General features: G+C 31.7%; 1 long non-coding RNA gene across 1 annotated transcript; it reads left to right on the forward strand.

Moving 5' to 3' along the window:
* The first annotated feature begins 7,384 nt into the window (after window positions 1-7,384).
* On the forward strand, window positions 7,385-8,164 carry LOC115993145. The gene is made up of 2 exons (XR_004092785.1): window positions 7,385-7,586; window positions 7,734-8,164. It is a non-coding gene; the product is annotated as an uncharacterized LOC115993145 (long non-coding RNA).
* Window positions 8,165-17,189: the final 9,025 nt, after the last annotated feature.

Here is a 17,189-nt window from a genome sequence, read left to right on the forward strand (position 1 = left end):
CTACAATGATTTCTTTCTTGAGGATGTGTAGCTCTCTCTAACAAGATGAGCGTTGTAGAAACCTTTGTAGGAATAGTCTCTTTATAATTTTGTGGGTAATGATGGTATATTTAGTATGAGTGAAGGGTATAAGAGCCACACTTAACCAGTGCATTTCATGGGTCATCTTGTGATTTAGCCAAGTTGCGAGATGAGCCGCGAAACACACTGACTCTTTAGTTTCTGACATGTGCTCCTCATGTGAGCTTTCGCACCACTCACAAGCCAAGTCGTGGGATCAATTTCTTGAGCAAATCTTCACTACTTAAGATTAAACCTATTACAATTAAATCCCACAAAATACAAAAAAATAAATTAATCTAATTACAATACTTTTTGTCCTGGAATAAAGCCAACATAAATATTATGTGAAAAACCATAACTTAACACAAATTTATGGGCAAAACTTAAGTGTCGTTCCTTAGGTTTCCCTTTTAAGATTTAGTCATATGGCTGTACTTAACTAAAAATACACTTTCATCCTATGAGAAAAAAACTAGATAACTGAATCTTAAGAGGAGAACTTAAGGAACAATAGTTAAGTACTGTACTTAAGTTTTGCTCCAAACTTGTTCATGGAGATTAATTGCTGAATATGAATAGTATATGTCAAAATCAAATCCAGAATCCAACCATCTTAAATGTATTTTTCATCTTCATATGTACAAATATCTGTTAAATTTATAATCGAAGACAAGTAAGTCATGAGGATTGTGCACTAGTTTTTAAAACAGAATAGAGGCTAAGTGATTAGCCAGGAATAGTTCTATTGTACTATTCTACTAATAATGGCCTGATAAATTTAAGAATGGCCATTGGGTACTGGAATCAAAGAGATAGATTGACGTTTTTACAGTGATGTCAACAACTCAATTACTTTAAACAAAGTGGTCAATTACATTGTTTAAACAAAGTAGTTAATTACATACTACCGTACACTGGAAATTCAAATATTGCATCCAAAATTCAAATCCACTTTCAAATCTTTCAATTCACCTCGTACATCATGAATCCCGACTTAAATTTTTTATTTCTCTGTATATTTTAGTCACGATTACACTAATTAGAGTGGATTCTTCTTCTTAAAAAAAAAATAAAAAATTGCACATTTCTTTAACAGTTTTCCTTTACAATATCTCTACTTTTTTGTTTGTTTAAACTATATGATGTAAGGAGCTTTAAAAGAAGGGGGGAAAATAGTGGGAAGGTCAGGTCAAAGTTATGAATTTGAAGCTTTTATCTTGAAATGGAAGGAGACTGGATGACAGGTTGAACAGATTGAGAGTGAGGAACTTGTTCAAATAGTAGAAGGAAATTGGAAAACATAACCAAATTAGGTTTTATTGTGTTGTCATATTAATTAATTAATTCACACAGTGAATTCAGAAAAATAATCTTTGCGTATAAACTTAGGAACTTCTTTGTAATGAAGTAGTGCATTAGTTTAAGTCTTCTAAACATTTAATGTATGGCACATCGGAATTGTACCTAAATTTTATTTTATTCTCAATACTACTTTATGAGTATTTTTCAGCAATGAGAATTAAGCATTGATATTTATAGAATAAAGTTTCCAAATTTTATGCAAAAAATAACAATTTTGTGCTTGAAAGTTCAATTCAACTTTAACTTTGTGTTATGTCAAGTCTCACAAAAGCATGATCAAGGTTTTAAGATTATTCAAGATTTGATGATTAAAAAAAGTAATTTCAAAAGTCTAGGAATAAAAAAGTCATATTACAAAAAAAGAAAAAAGGAAAAGTAATATGACTTTTTAATCCTAGACTTGTGAAATGACTTTTTTAAATCAACAAATCTTGAATAATCTTAAAACCTTGATCATGCTTTTGTGAGAACTTGGTTAAACCACACCTTTAGTGTGCAATACACAACTCTCAAAATTATCAAATCACATCCTCTCGGTCTCTTTTTATACATTAACTCGGAATTTGAGAAGCATTAGAAGTTTTGAAGACTAAATTAGGATTTGACTGCATGATTCTTGATGGATCAACTATAGCAAATTACGTGTCTAGATCTCAAGCGATCTACTACGTCTCAAGATTTCATAACTTGTAAACTCTTGTGCAATCATGGGCACATGTCTTGCACGTCAAATAAACTTACAAGGTACAAGTTTGCCAACCTAATATTATGAACCTAACATTTACCTTTTACAAAATACAAAGATTACATATTATTTTAAATTTAGTATCATTTAAAATCTTAAATTACATGATATATGTATAAAACGTAATGTAATTATTTTTGCTTTTTTTTTTTAATCATATGTCTAACAGCACATGAATCATACATCTAAAAGGTAAGATATATATATTTAAATGGATTTTATACCATGACATTTCAGAATTTGGATTTTATCTTCTAAAGTTTGGAGGTATTTGGATTTTACCCCTAAATTCTGAAACTTTAAGGTATAAAATTCAAACACTCACAGACTTTAAGGAGTAAAATCCAAACACCCCCAAAATTTATAATATATTATTGATTTAATGTGTCATTGAATGAGAATAATTAATGTATCTTTAATGAGAATAATGACACATTAAAGGTACATTAAATGAGAATAATTAAATCAATCAATCTCATTAAAGGCACATTAATATACTCATTCAATGATACATTGAATCAATCTATCTCATTAAAGGCACATTAATATACTCATTCAATGATACATTGAATCAATCTCATTCACAAACTTTAAGGAGTAAAATCCAAACACCCCCAAAATTTATAATATATCATTGATTTAATGTGTCATTGAATGAGAATAATTAATGTATCTTTAATGAGAATAATGACACATTAAAGGTACATTAAATGAGAATAATTGAATCAATGAATCTCATTCAATGATACATTAAATCAATCAATCTCATTAAAGGCACATTAATATACTCATTCAATGATACATTAAATCAATCTCATTCAATGACATATTAAATCAATCAATCTCATTAAAAGTACATTAATATACTCATTCAATGACACATTAAATTAATGAACCTTTTTTATACATGTTTCAAGACAAAATTTTAAGTACAGATCTTTATGTGTTGCATATTAAGTTTTCCAATTAAAGACAAACACATGGTTGCATTAATTTTATGGAAAATGTTAACGGATGCTCAAAGGACATTGGTTTAAGAATTATTTGAAGAAATTTTTATAGGAAAATAAAAAATCAATAATTTTTTCGACGGCTTTTTATATATTTCTCATGAAAATTGTGTCAAAGCTTTCTTTAAATAGTTTATTAACAATTTCCCTTAAGGCATCTGTTAACAGGACCCAAATTATAAACAGTATAATATTTTTCAATGTAGTTATATGTTTTAATTTAATTCTGAAACTTAATGTATGACACCTAAGTAAATTGTACCAAAGTTTTATTCAAGGATCGATTCTATTTCAATAGTAATTTTCAACCAATTTGAATTAAGCTTTTATATTCTAGAAAAAAGTTCACAAAGTTTGTGAGAGAAGGTTTAAAATGATTTTTGCACCTACCTTGGGAGTTGCAATCAGGAAATTGAAAGTTTACCTTTTGCAAAATAAGATATTTACGCATCATTTTGACCCAAAAAAAAAAAAGATATTTACACATCATATAAAATGTTCAATGATATGACACGCTATATTGAAATAAAATTTAGACCCAATAGGTTGATTTTAGGGGAATTAACTCTACTTGATTAAATTAACCAATTATGCCATTAATTTTGATTACTGGTTAATTTGCATGGTTTAAATATGTCACCAAATAAATAATAAAGCAAGAAAATAACCATATATTGATGAAGCGGAAAATGTATGGATACATCCACGAGAAAAACCACTACGAGAGTTAACCCTAACCCCAAGAAAAATTCACTATTAAAGTTGAAGTTTAAGATTGAAATAGACCCTTATCACTAATTGTAATCTATTGTAAACGGTCTTGTCCCATCAAATTGTTCCAAGCCTCTTGAACTTTTCAAATATGAATTTACGCCCGAGTCTTCAAGAATTTCTTGACGATTTGATTTCCACAATTACCTTAGGATGACTCTGCGGCTTCAACCTTGATCTACAATATGGCAACAACACATGAGAATATCTTCTCTATTTGCTTTTGTACTCAAGCGTTGATAGTTGGAGGTTCGAGTTCTCTCTTTGTATATAATTTTTTATTTTTATTTTTATTTATTTATTTTTTTGTCTCTACAACCACTTGAAAGTCATACTTAATGGGTCTTTAAATATGTTCTCTAATTAGGGTTACAATAATCGATATCATCAGTTAGCTGAGAATAAAACATATTAGGAAAAAAAAAAAAAAAAACTAATTTCCCCATTCTTGATCAATTGACACTCAATTGAGAGCAAGTCTAGATTACAAAATCTTCCTTTTATTGAGCAGCTTCTTGGACATTGATCTTGTACTTGATATTTGATACTTACAACTCAAAACACGTTGTTATGCATTTGCCAATGCTAAACCTAACATATACATTATTAGATTCAAGAAATGAAATCTTAACCATCTTAGAGAAGTGTTAAAAAATTCTTAGTTACAAAAGTATCTAGAGTTTTTCGAATACTAAATACTTAGTCGTCCCAAAATCTTGGTTAGAGATACTCATGATCTTATGAATATGAGGAGGCCTTAATTAGAAACTTAAACCGCTAAACCAACTTTGTTGCTCACCCAAAAAAAAAATCTTTGTAGGGTTCACAGTATCATAAATTTGATTTAGGATATGTATTTTCTTTTTTTCTTTTTTTTGGAGAAAGATTTAGGATATGTTTGAAATACATATGCTTGATAACCATGAGGCCAAGGCCAAGACAATGGTATTGATCTTACTAAGTTCTTTTCCCCCAATTATCTTACCTTTTAGATTTAAGCAAAACATGCGTTGCAAATGCATCAAGCATATGGATTTAGGATTGATGCATTTGTAACACATGTTTTGCTTATGTCACGAGTGACATGACTCATTTTCTCTAAAAGGTAAGATAATTGGGGGGGAAAAGAGTTGGTAAGATCAGTAACATTTTTTTGAAAATGTAAGATCAGTAACATAAAAGTATTTTTTCCTTTACCTATATATGCAAGATCATTTTTTCTTTTATCAACTTTGGTAAGTTTAGGGGTGTTTCGATTTTACTCCCTGAAATATGGGAGTATTTAGATTTTACATTCTAACGTTTCAGAATTTGGATTTTGCACCCCCAAATTCTAAAACTTCAGAGTATAAAATCCAAACACCCCAAACTTTAGGGAGAAAAATTCAAACATTTCTAAACTTTAGAAGGTAAAATCCAAATTCTAAAAGTGTCATGATGTAAAATCCTAATACCTCCAAATTTCAGGAGGGAAAATCTAAATTATAAAATTTCAAGGTGTAAAATCCGAACACTCTCAAACTTTAGGGGTGTATTTTGAAATTTAGTGATTTATCCTATATTTTATTTGAGAAGAAAAAAAGTCAGATAATTGTTTATAATTTTAAAAAAATTGTAACAAAATTTTAAAAAAAATATTTTAAAAATACTATTGGTCCCAACTCCCAAGAGGGTTCAAATCTTGTACTACCGAATTCTCAAAAAGATAAGAACCATTGGGTTGGCCTAGAAATTATCGTACGTTCTCGAAGTATACGTTACAAACCATGCATTCAGCCAAAAAAAAAGTATACGTTACAAACCATTCAGCCAAAAAAAAGAAGTATACGTTACAAACCATTCAGCCAAAAAAAAAAAGTATACGTTACAAACCTACCACACTATAAGTCGCCTCACCATGATTTAGTCTTCTTCACATCTCAATTCTCATAGAAACTCTTTGTGATCAAAAAGTGAGTGAGAAATACAATAGTCCTATAGAAATCTTTAGGTAAACTCCAATGGAGGAGAATAGAGAAATTCTCGAATTCTCAAACAAGGAGAGAATCAATCTATTATATTAAAAAAAAATGGAAATTAAATGAAGCATATGATACGGTGACAAAGAAAATTTTAGATAAGAAAAATTCTCCAAAAATTTATCCACCAACCTCAAGGAAACAAATCTATTAGATTCTCAAAAAAAAAAAAACAAAAAACAAAAAAAAGGAAACAAATCTATTATAAAATAATGGAAGATTACAACATATTTAATGCTAAATACATTGTTAACTGGGTAATTATTAAGTACTCTTGAAGTACTATAAATGCGTACTTTTTCCTCTCACATAATTGTGGGTCTCACTAATTAAATTTATAATGAAACACACAATTTATGTGAAAGGGGAGAGTACGCATTTATAGTACTTCCAAAGCATTCAATAATTTTCCTTATTAAATCAGGTAGACTTATTGACGTGACCACACACTCCAAAACCAAGGACTCCTCTTCAATGGACTTTGTTCGAATGTGAACGCCAACTCACTCCTAGAAATCCTCTTGAAACTTCTTTGTTTACTCATTAAAACAGTTTCAACTTGATCATAAAATCTTGCATAATTCCATGATTACTAGGTGATGTTTTTGTGCGAACTTGGTTAACCCTCACCTTAGGTGTGCAATACACATTTTCCAAAGTCTAAAATCACATCCTCTAAGTATTTTTTTATACCTTAACTTGGAATCCACAAAACCCACCCCAAAAAGTTATGTCAAATGATTAGGTTGTTTCAAGATTATAACGGCATTATTATCTCAACGGATCGAATTTAGTAAGCTACGTGTGAAGATCTCGATCCATATACTATGTAGAGATTCCAAAAATTATGAAGCCTCTTGTGTAGTCATAGGTACATGTCTTGGACTTCAAGTCAACTTCAAGGCACAAGTGACACAAGTTTGCTCACAATTTGCCAACTTAATACTAAAAACGTAAAATTTACATCTTACCAAAAAAAAAAAAAAAAGAACAATGTTCATGTATCATTTAAAATTTTAATTGTAGTAACATATGTAAAAAATGCTTGATTCAGATTTACTACATGTTATGATTATTTCAAGTATCCAGCACATTTAAAGGTTAGAAAATGTATTCTTAAAAAATTTTCAAAAAAAAAAGGTAAAATAATTTTTATTTTTTAAAGGGGTAAGATTAGTATACTATTGGTCTCAAGAGGGTTCAAAATTTTCTCTTGTACTATCGTACTATCGAAACCTCAAAATGATTTTGTCAAAAAAAAAAAAAAAGAACCCTCAAAAAGATAAGTACAATTGGTGGTTGGTTGGCCTAGAAATTAGCGTACGTTCTCGAAGTATGAGAAGTATACGTTACATAGCTTATACGTTACAAACCAAACACGCCATAAATAGCCTCACCATGCCTCAGTCTTCTTCACTTCTCAATTCTCATAGAAACCCTTGTGAATGTGATCAAAGAGAGAGTGAGCAATATAGATATCTGTAGGTATGGAGGAGAATAGAGAAATTCTCATATTCTCAAAAAAGAAGAGAATCAAACAGCAGCACGAACAGAAAAGTTTGTGCTCACAGCGAATCAGCGAATTACCAGATTTTCACAGTATGACCCACCTTCAAAGTAAGCAATCTCTTTCTTCTTATCACAAACACATATCTTTATACACACAAATGGTTTCATATTAGTGATGGGATATGATATATCATATATGTACATGCATGTCGCTATAATTTTCTGATGGTATGTGCTTTGTAACTTTGGATGCAGTTCCTAGAACATTCATGGATGCAGCCATATGAGGTGGGAGCGTGTAACCAGTGGTACAGATCTTAACCACTGCTTGCACGTTCACATGCCCAAGATATCCCAAGAAGATTGTCAGACTCAACGAAAACTACTGACCACCTTGCGGATATCTTCCAGTAGGCCATATGAAGCGGGTGAACAATATCACTATCAGATAATATATGAAGCGGGTGAACAATATCACTATCAGATAATGTGTACAGTACGCTTAATTACTATGGATTATACTAGTTTCAAACCATTGATTGTACAAGTCAGATCAGTGATTTACCAGATCTGCTATTAGTTTTCATTGCAATGTGTAGTTTCACTATCTCTTTATTTATTATTATGAAATGAACAAAACATTGTATTTAGAAAGGAAGGTCATGAATGTCAAAGCCTGAACTTTATGGAATTGATATTGTATGTGGAAAGTTGAAAATATAGATCCTGCTTAATCGCAACAGCATTGATTTACTTGCAACACATTTTGGTAAGTTTGTTATAAGATTGATTTAGTATAGAGTTGAATGGATATATTTTTACTAAATTCTAATCTTAATTTAACTACTAATTGGTAGTTTCTTTTTAAACCCATCGTACTTGAATTACTTCGGTTTATTGTTGTTGTGAGACAAATTGGACATTTGAAGTAACTGAATCATAAAACTTTTGGCTGAGTCAAATAATTTTGATACTAGTCACTCAGATTGTAACTTTCTATATCAAAACATTTTTAAATTCAATCCTCATTTCATTCTGATAGTAAATATATGGGATTTTAGAGCTTCGGACAATGCTTTATTTCAATGAAAAATAGAAGTAGGTTTGGAGCTAAAGGTTTGGAAAATGCTTCATTTCCATATCATAACATTTTTCATTCCAGTAATGAATCAAGTTTATTTATTATTTGTAGTGCTGGTTTCCCTCAAAAAAAGAAAAAAGAAAAAGTTTATAGTTCTGGTCATTTCTAAAGGGACCCAAGGGAAGGTTTTTAAAGTAGCTTGTGTAGCAGGGAGAAGGGTGCTAGAGGGGTTCTAGAAGTACCTTTGTGATACAAGGTTCACTTGGTCCAAATATTTCACATATGGTCACACTGGTAGTGTGGTTTACACATCATGTGGTACACTGCTTGAACCTAGTCATTGGATGTGGTTATGGTGGTTAACCTGCAACTTTACATTGCATGTTGGAAGTTTTGAGCATAATCTTGCCAAGTTTCACGAAAGCAATCAATTTTTCTTCTTCAAATTTTCGTATTTTCTATAATGTTGGGTAGTTTACATTTCATAGTGGTTTTGATATAGTTTTGGTAAAATGGCTGCTGGCTATTTTTCATGCCATAATGGTTTTAATATAGTCTGGTAAAAGGGCGTCTGGTGCCAACAGTTGTTTGACAGCAAGAGATTGTCTCAGTGAATAAACAAATGCAGGTTTAGGGAACAACGTCATTGTTAAATTGGTGCACAATTTTGTACAAGTGTATTCTGGAGATAATGTTCTTTTTTGTTTGATCTAAAATGAAAGTTTTAATTTATTTGATTGGTAAATGAAAATCTCTCTCTCTCTCTCTCTCTCTCTCTCTATTTGAATGTCTGGAATGCAATGATTGGCACTATCAAATGAATCTTATTCTTGGCAAAAAATAAGAAGGACTTTTATGGTACTTGTATTATGTATTATCTTGAACACCAAGTGTTCATTTTATAGTTTCATGCATTTCTATAAAACGTGAAGTGCACATTTAATTAAACTATGCTGTGTAATTTAGTATACATTCATCTTCCTAGTGAAAATTGTGCCTTAACTTGAAGAAGTCACTGAATCCTGAAACTTTTGGCCGAGTCTAATATTTTTGATACTTGTCACTCAGATTGTAACTTTCCATATCAAAGCATTTTTAAATTCAATCCTCATTTCATTCTGAGAGTATATATATGGGGTTTTAGAGCTTTTTACAATGCTTTATTTCAATGAAAAATAGAAGTAGGTTTGGATGATATTTAACGAAATCTTGGATGATATTTCAGGAACAAAATAGAACCTAAAGATTTAGAAAGAAGAAAATAACAAATATTGCCTGTGATTTCTAAAAGGACCTCTTTAGGGACGGTTTTTAAATTGTCAGCTTGTGTAGCAGGAATAAGGGTGCTCGAGAGGATCTAGAAGCACTTTTGTGATACGGATCACTTGCTCCAAATCTTTCACATATATCGTCATACTGGTAGTGTGGTTTACACATCTTGTGCTGCACTGCTTGGACCTACCCATTGGATGAGGTTATGGTGGTTGACCTGCAACTTTATAGATGATGACTGGCCGTATTCAATAGCTTGTTGGCAGTTTTGAGCATAATCTTGCAGGTTTCACGAAAGTAATCAATTTTTCATGTTTTCTGTAATGCTGGGTAGTTTACATAATGGTTTTGATATAATTTTGGTAAATGGCTGTTGGTGCCAAAGTTTCAAAAAAGTCAGAATTTTTCTTCTTCCAATTTTTAGTATGTTCTATTATGCTGGCTATTTTTCTTGTCATAAATTTTTTAATATAGTTTTGTAAAATGGCTGCTGGTGCCAACAATTGTTTGATACCAAGAGATAGTCTTGGTGAATAAACACAAGCAGGTTTAGGGATTATCATCATTGTCAAATTGGTGAACAATTTTGTACACCTGTATTCTGGAGATAATGTTCTTTTTTTCTTTGACGTGAAATGGAAGTTTTAATTTATTTGATTAGTTAATGAAAATCTCTCTCTCTCACACATTATTTGAATTTCTAGAATGCAATGATTGGCACTATCAAATGGAATCTTATTCTTGGCAAAAAAGAATTTTATTGTACTTGTATTATGTTATTGTAAACACTAGTGTTCATTTATAGTTTCATGTATTTCTATAAACCGTGAAGTGCCCATTAAATTAAATTATGTTGTGTAATTTAGTGATGCTCAATCATCTTCCTAGTGAAAATTGTGCCTTAGCTTGATGAACTGTATATTATTGCTTGCTCTGGAAGTACAACAAAGATATTGATTATATGGAACCTTGGTTTATTTTATAAGATTCAAATGTATTTTTTCTTTTTTACGGATAGTTCTCTTTTATGATGTTGCCTTTTGCATTATGGTGACTGATTTGGACTCATAAGTCATAATTACCACCCATCATTACAAGTGCATATAATCTGCCTATTTTAACATATTATAACAACTGAAACTCATGCCGGCCTCTTTGTTTCTTTAATCTTTCAGGTGTGTATAACGATGCTGACAGTAGTCAGGGGGGGTAACTGACGCATGAGGAAGATCAGCAAGACAAGACCATATTGTTGCTCTAACGGCACGCATGTTAAATCAGTTTCAAAGAGATCATGTTTGCCTGAAAACATGTGATATTCATGATTCTGGTGAGTTGTCAATTTTGAGATTAATATAATTTCTCTTGCATGCATGCCTCAAGTACCCCCCCCCCCCCTTTTTTCGCACTTTTTATATATAGGGTTGGCTAGCATTAGAGTAATATATATATATAGCAGTATCAACTTCATTGCTGAATTACTCTCGACTTCTTCAAGTTTTCCTGGAGAAACATGAACATGTCATTGCCCTTTTTGTACCCTTCTCAGTGTCTTGTGTCAATTAAGCGTACATCAATCTTGTACACAACATGGCATACTAAAATATCAATGCTTTCTCTTGATGATGACTTCCAAAGTAGGATAATACCATATTCTAGATTGGGCATCATTCTTGGCAGTTTAAATCCATGATAATTTCAACCTTATTTCACTGAGTAATGGATATTTTTATTTCTCACAATAAAGATTATATTCACATCTCTTTATTTCAAACTAGTGACGGTTATTGTGTAATCTGCAGTTTTGTCATTTAGGAAGTGAATTTTTACATATTCAATTATCATTGGAGTTAGAATACCAAATATGATCATTTCTGTTAAAAAAAAAAAAAAAAAAGAAGAAGAAGAAGAAGAAAACTTCTGAAATGATTCTTAAGGAAAACCTACTCCTTTAGGTAATCAGGAAATTGGTTAGAGTAAAGAGGGTATAACTTCATAATTTTGTTTTTCTTTAATATTGCTATGTGCAAGAATTTATATCAATGTTGAAGCCGGAACTTGTAACAAATTCAACTTAAGAATAATTATACCTTAGAACTGGATCATGCCATGGATAGATATGTCTTGGAAAGTTGAGAGGGGGCAAGCCTCTTGGAGGTACTAATCTCATGTGTGCGGTGTGGCTGTTGATTACACTAGATTTTTACACTTAACTGTCACTAGTTTCTTAAATAAAGGTTGTGCATAAAACTGCCAATGGGGCCATTTATCCAAATGAGACAGAGTAGAAAGATCAAGTCACATCTGATTCTGAAAATGGAGCAGTTTTAACTTGTCATTCTTTTGGATTGTGAATAGAATTCTTGAGAGAGAGAGAGAGAGAGAGAGAGAGAGAGAGAGAGAGATTTTGGATTTAAGTGTCTTGGAATGTAGTCACTTATTTCATTCTCCGATTAACTTCTTGTAAAATCATGTTATTCTTCCTCGTACACTTGTTAATCTCCCCAAAGTAGTTTTCAACCTTAAAAAAAAAAAAAATAGTAAATTGATTAAAAATTATATATGGTGAAGGGAGCAACATTCATTAATCAAAATAGTATAACAAATATAGAAAAGATTGAAAAATAAATTCACATGTGATAGTCTTGACACATTTTCAACAAAGAAGTTGACAAAAGTGAAAGAATGATTTATTAGATGTCATACACTATTAATCTTAATATCAAAATCTTAGATTTTCATTTTCTATATAACAAATCAACGTAATCATTAGTGACAACTGTTTGTAGCCTAGGCAGGATTTAAAGATTCACTAATTCAGTAAATATGAAAATTAATGTCGATATGCTATATAATAGAAAGATTGTCTTAAAACAATGTTTTCTAGTTTCTAAGATGATTTACCATAAAATATTTTGGATAGAGTAATTGGAGAGTTATTGGTGAGAGAGGCATACATATAACTTCTAAATCCAACCTGATTTCCCTTGTTTTTTGCCTATAATTTTGTGTTGGATTGATGATTACTGATTTTATAATAGAAAAAGTTTATGCATGGCTTGAATAAGCCTTACATGTACCACATGGAGGTATAACCCATTGATAGTCAGTTACCTTTCTTGTATTGTACAACAAAGCCAGTAGTATCACCTAAGTCCTAGTTGGTTTGGGTTGTCCCACAGAAAGTCTCCTAAGCAGCTCTATGTTTTCTCTGTAAACCAGTCTTTGTAATTTCGCGAAAGATAGAACTTTGAGTGTGTACCACTCTTTCCTTTTCCATATTTTCTGATTGAATTTCTATTCAACTTGGCCACCTGTGGATGTAGGCCTAAAGTTGAACCACATAAATCTTTGTGGTCCATTTGCGATTGTTTAGTCTATTTTTTCTATTTCTATTCCACATAACACCTATAATTGATTACACTCACAGAAATGGTATCACAGCTTTCATTATCTGAAAAGAATCTGCCCAAAAAAAAATATGAACTACATGCCATAGGATCTTATTTAATAGAGCAATGACCAAGTAAAGTTCATGGTACTTTTTATTGTTGACTATTTTGTTTGGTTTGTGAGGTTTACTTAAGGAGGGCCTTTGCTTAGTAATTTTTTTAAAAGGTCTTTTTTATCATTGACGATGCAAAGGATCAGTTTTTTTTTTTTTTTTGATAGCATGGGGAAAACTAATAATAATGCATTGCTTTTATTATTGGGATAGTGAGTTTGCTACTTTATGAATATTTTAATTAAGTCACAACAGATTATTTTGAGCGCCTGTGACCTTTTGCCCCCTGTTCTCTCCATGTTTGATTTCCCATATCATGCAGGGCTGAGCCATGATTTTTGGCATACTCATTTATAGAGAGGGCTGGTGGCAAAAGGTCACAGGCAATGAAAATCATGTGTCATATTGCACAGCTACAGTGGGGCTCCTATTGGTCAATTCTGGCTCCCAAAACCAACAAGACATTGCAGGACATAGAGGCAGGGCTCAACTATGATCTTTGGAGCTATGTCCTTCAATGTCTAGTTGGATTTGGAATATCAATCACACCATAGATATGTATTTGAGCACTAATAAGATGACTGCAACATCAGAGGAACCCATGTTTTGATGAATGCTTTGCAATTCTCCATGTTATCTTCTAACTTGGCTCACTCAACTAACTAAATCAATGTAGCATATTGCTAAACCATAGCAATTGGCCATATATATATATATATATATATGGGAAATATACAGGGTAAGATATCAAAGTAATTTAAGAAGGAAACTTTCTGATTCTAATGGTGAAAATCTCTGTCAAAGCATAAAGATATGTAAAACAACCCATGCTTAAAATATTGGGTTCATTGTAAATCTTTTCCTCGTTAGGGATCTCATATCTATTTTAGTACTCAAGTCTTAGATTCATTAAGCATTATGTATCTTTCCGAATACAAAATTTTTGAACTTAATTGGTTTTGTAAACACTTATGTTGTATTTACTTTGTACAGTTGAAAGGTCATAGCTGTGAGTGAGGAAAGGAATTATTTTCATTCATCGAAGTTGAAAGGTCATTTCATTCATGTGGAGTTACGATGTCTATTTTCATTCATCAAAGTGTTGGAAGGACTTGGGATGCGCTTATAATTTTTCAACCTTGGGAGTTGATTTCTTGATTTGTTCTAGACTTTATTAAACTCTTGCTCAAACCTGAATTCATTGTGGAATATGTTCTTAATATAATAACCCATACTATAAAAAATTGAGGAATATGGTCTTAATATCTATTTTTATGTATTGCTTTACTATTTCTAAGAAAAGTGTTATGGAATAATGTAGCCAGTCCAACTTTAGTAAGTATGGGTGTCTTCCATAGTAAAATGATAGGTATACTTCTACTACTCATTTTCCTTCTCAGTCACAAGTCTACACTAAAATAACTTTAATTGTTGGGGAGATAACATCTTAGGGAGAATCCTTGGGTAGTTAATATAATATGTAGAGCCATCACTTAACTCAAAAGGCCTAAACCCAATGGGTATGAGCTCACCTGTGTTATATTAACCACTCATTCTTCTTATCATTATTCAATGTAGGACTTCACACACATGTATACCCAAACATTACTTACACAAATCTTGCATCAATTATGAAAAGAAGGCAAGTTTATGGACTGAGTTTAGTTGAACAGAAGGGGAAGAAAAAAGAGAATGTTTCTCCCTAAAGCTACAAGTTCAATATCTTGAATAGAGAAAAAAAAAAAGTAGACCCGTGATCATTCTGTCTCTTGTATATATAAAATGAGACTACTGCCCACCATCCTTGCATTTTGTACTTAAAGCTTGAGGTTGATAATTTAAGAGGTCAAGTAGGTTTTTTGCCTTTGTCATATAAGCTACAAAGTTCAATCGATCATATTTCCATAGATTTCAACTAGTGTTTTTGAATTTGAAAACCAAATAAATACCAAAAATTTCACTGCAGACTATATAGGAAACTTGAAAATTACCTTGTGTCAACTGTGGTGCCACATATAATAAGATGCTACATGCAAATCTTCAATCTACTGTTATTGATATTTAAGGAAAATTCCTTCTTTCAATTTCTCACAAAACAATATATCCCAATTCACTTATTTCTTAAACGTGATTGGTTATATAATTTTGAAGAGTGATAGAATTAGGCCATGCTAAAAAATGAGGGTGTCGAATAGCCTTTCATAATCTACTTGTTTCACAGGCAGGCCATGAACATAAAACTTGCCAGTGAGGGGATGGCCGGTGTAGTGCAGTGTAAGTGGAAGGTGAACAGGTTATAATTTGTACTTAACAAATTGGTGCCCACAGGATACTGCAGTATCTTTTTCAGCCACATCTAATTGTGGAATTCTGCTGGAATACCATGCATTAAAACTGTTATGACTAGATTATTTCTTTCCTTTCCATTAAGGAATTCTTCACCTTAGTTTTCATTATTCCTGCAATTTATGTTCCTTACAATATGTGATCATCTTTAAATGGCAGGTGGACCTAACAAATTTGCAAACTCTTGGGGAAAGCCATGACAATTCCACAGCATTGCTTTAATTTCATTATTCCTATGTGAGATATCCTGCATGAAATCAGGTGTATCTTTCTTTTCCAAGAAATATTTTTAGAGAGAGAGGGAGGGAGAGAATCATTCAAAATGTCTGTGTTCAAGAGGCTTTTGTATCAAAATGGCTTCCCATTACATCCAAACAGTGATTTACATTTACTAGACCTTAAACAAACAAGGCCAAACAAGCATGTGCACTATCTTCAGGTCGTACATCTTTGCTTTACATATGCACTTTTGCAACATTTTAAATTTTTTTTTTTTTTTTATTTAATTTTGAATCCAGCCTATAGGCTACAGAACTGGAGGGGGCTTGCCTCTTCTATGCAGGTGGGATTCAATCAGAAGTCCCACATTTGATCACAAAAGACTTTATTAGTTGATTTAGCTGACATTCGTTATTTTTACACATTAAATTTTCTCACTGTCTTTCAAGATTTTTGTCTTTGAGTCTGTTTTTTAACTTCCGTACATTTGATATAGCTTAATCTGGTAAGATAAAAATATGCTGAGTTTGACTACGATGTACCTAAGGAGAAGTGGGACATTAAAAACTGTACATATAGTGCTTGAGACATTAAAAAAATGTACATACAAAAATAAGTTGGCAAAATTCAAAAATTAAACAGTGAAAAATAGTTCTATGTGGCCCTATGTGCCTCTTTTCAGTTGTATAATTCATAGACATCTTGTGCTTTTGATGGCAGAATATATTACATCTTCCTAAATTTTCTTTAGGATAAAATAATTTCTCCAGTATGCATATAATTGTCAACATTCAGCCAAATTTGACAGTATACATAATCATAACTTTTATTTGACTTTATTGAGTTAATTTCAGGGTATGTTATCCATTGCACTTGCCACTTGAAACACTTTTCCGAATATTTGCATGGCACATAGTGTCTTCAGCCAAGGGAGAGGATGGTGGTAGTGCTTGCAGAAAAAAAGCAACGATCTCTCCAAAAACCTGGGTGGAACATCATGCACCTGCCAAAGCTGCAAAGAAGATGCTCAGCAAATTTGTTATAAGCTTAGCCTTGAGGAACTTCTCTGTAATGAAGTAAGGCTTCTATTTAAAGTCTTGATGCGATGATCACTCCACAAATATAAGTGTTTGTGGGATGTGGAGGGTAAGGGCCGGGTTCAAGTCTCTAGGAGGGAACTTCATACACATATACACTTAGATTATGTTAGGGTAAAATTTCTATCTTGTAAAAAAAAAAAAAAAAAAAAAAAAAAAAGTAGTCAACTACATTAAACAAAAAGGAAGAT

The sequence above is a fragment of the Quercus lobata genome, chromosome 5 (genome assembly GCF_001633185.2).
Source record: "Quercus lobata isolate SW786 chromosome 5, ValleyOak3.0 Primary Assembly, whole genome shotgun sequence".
NCBI lineage: Eukaryota > Viridiplantae > Streptophyta > Magnoliopsida > Fagales > Fagaceae > Quercus > Quercus lobata.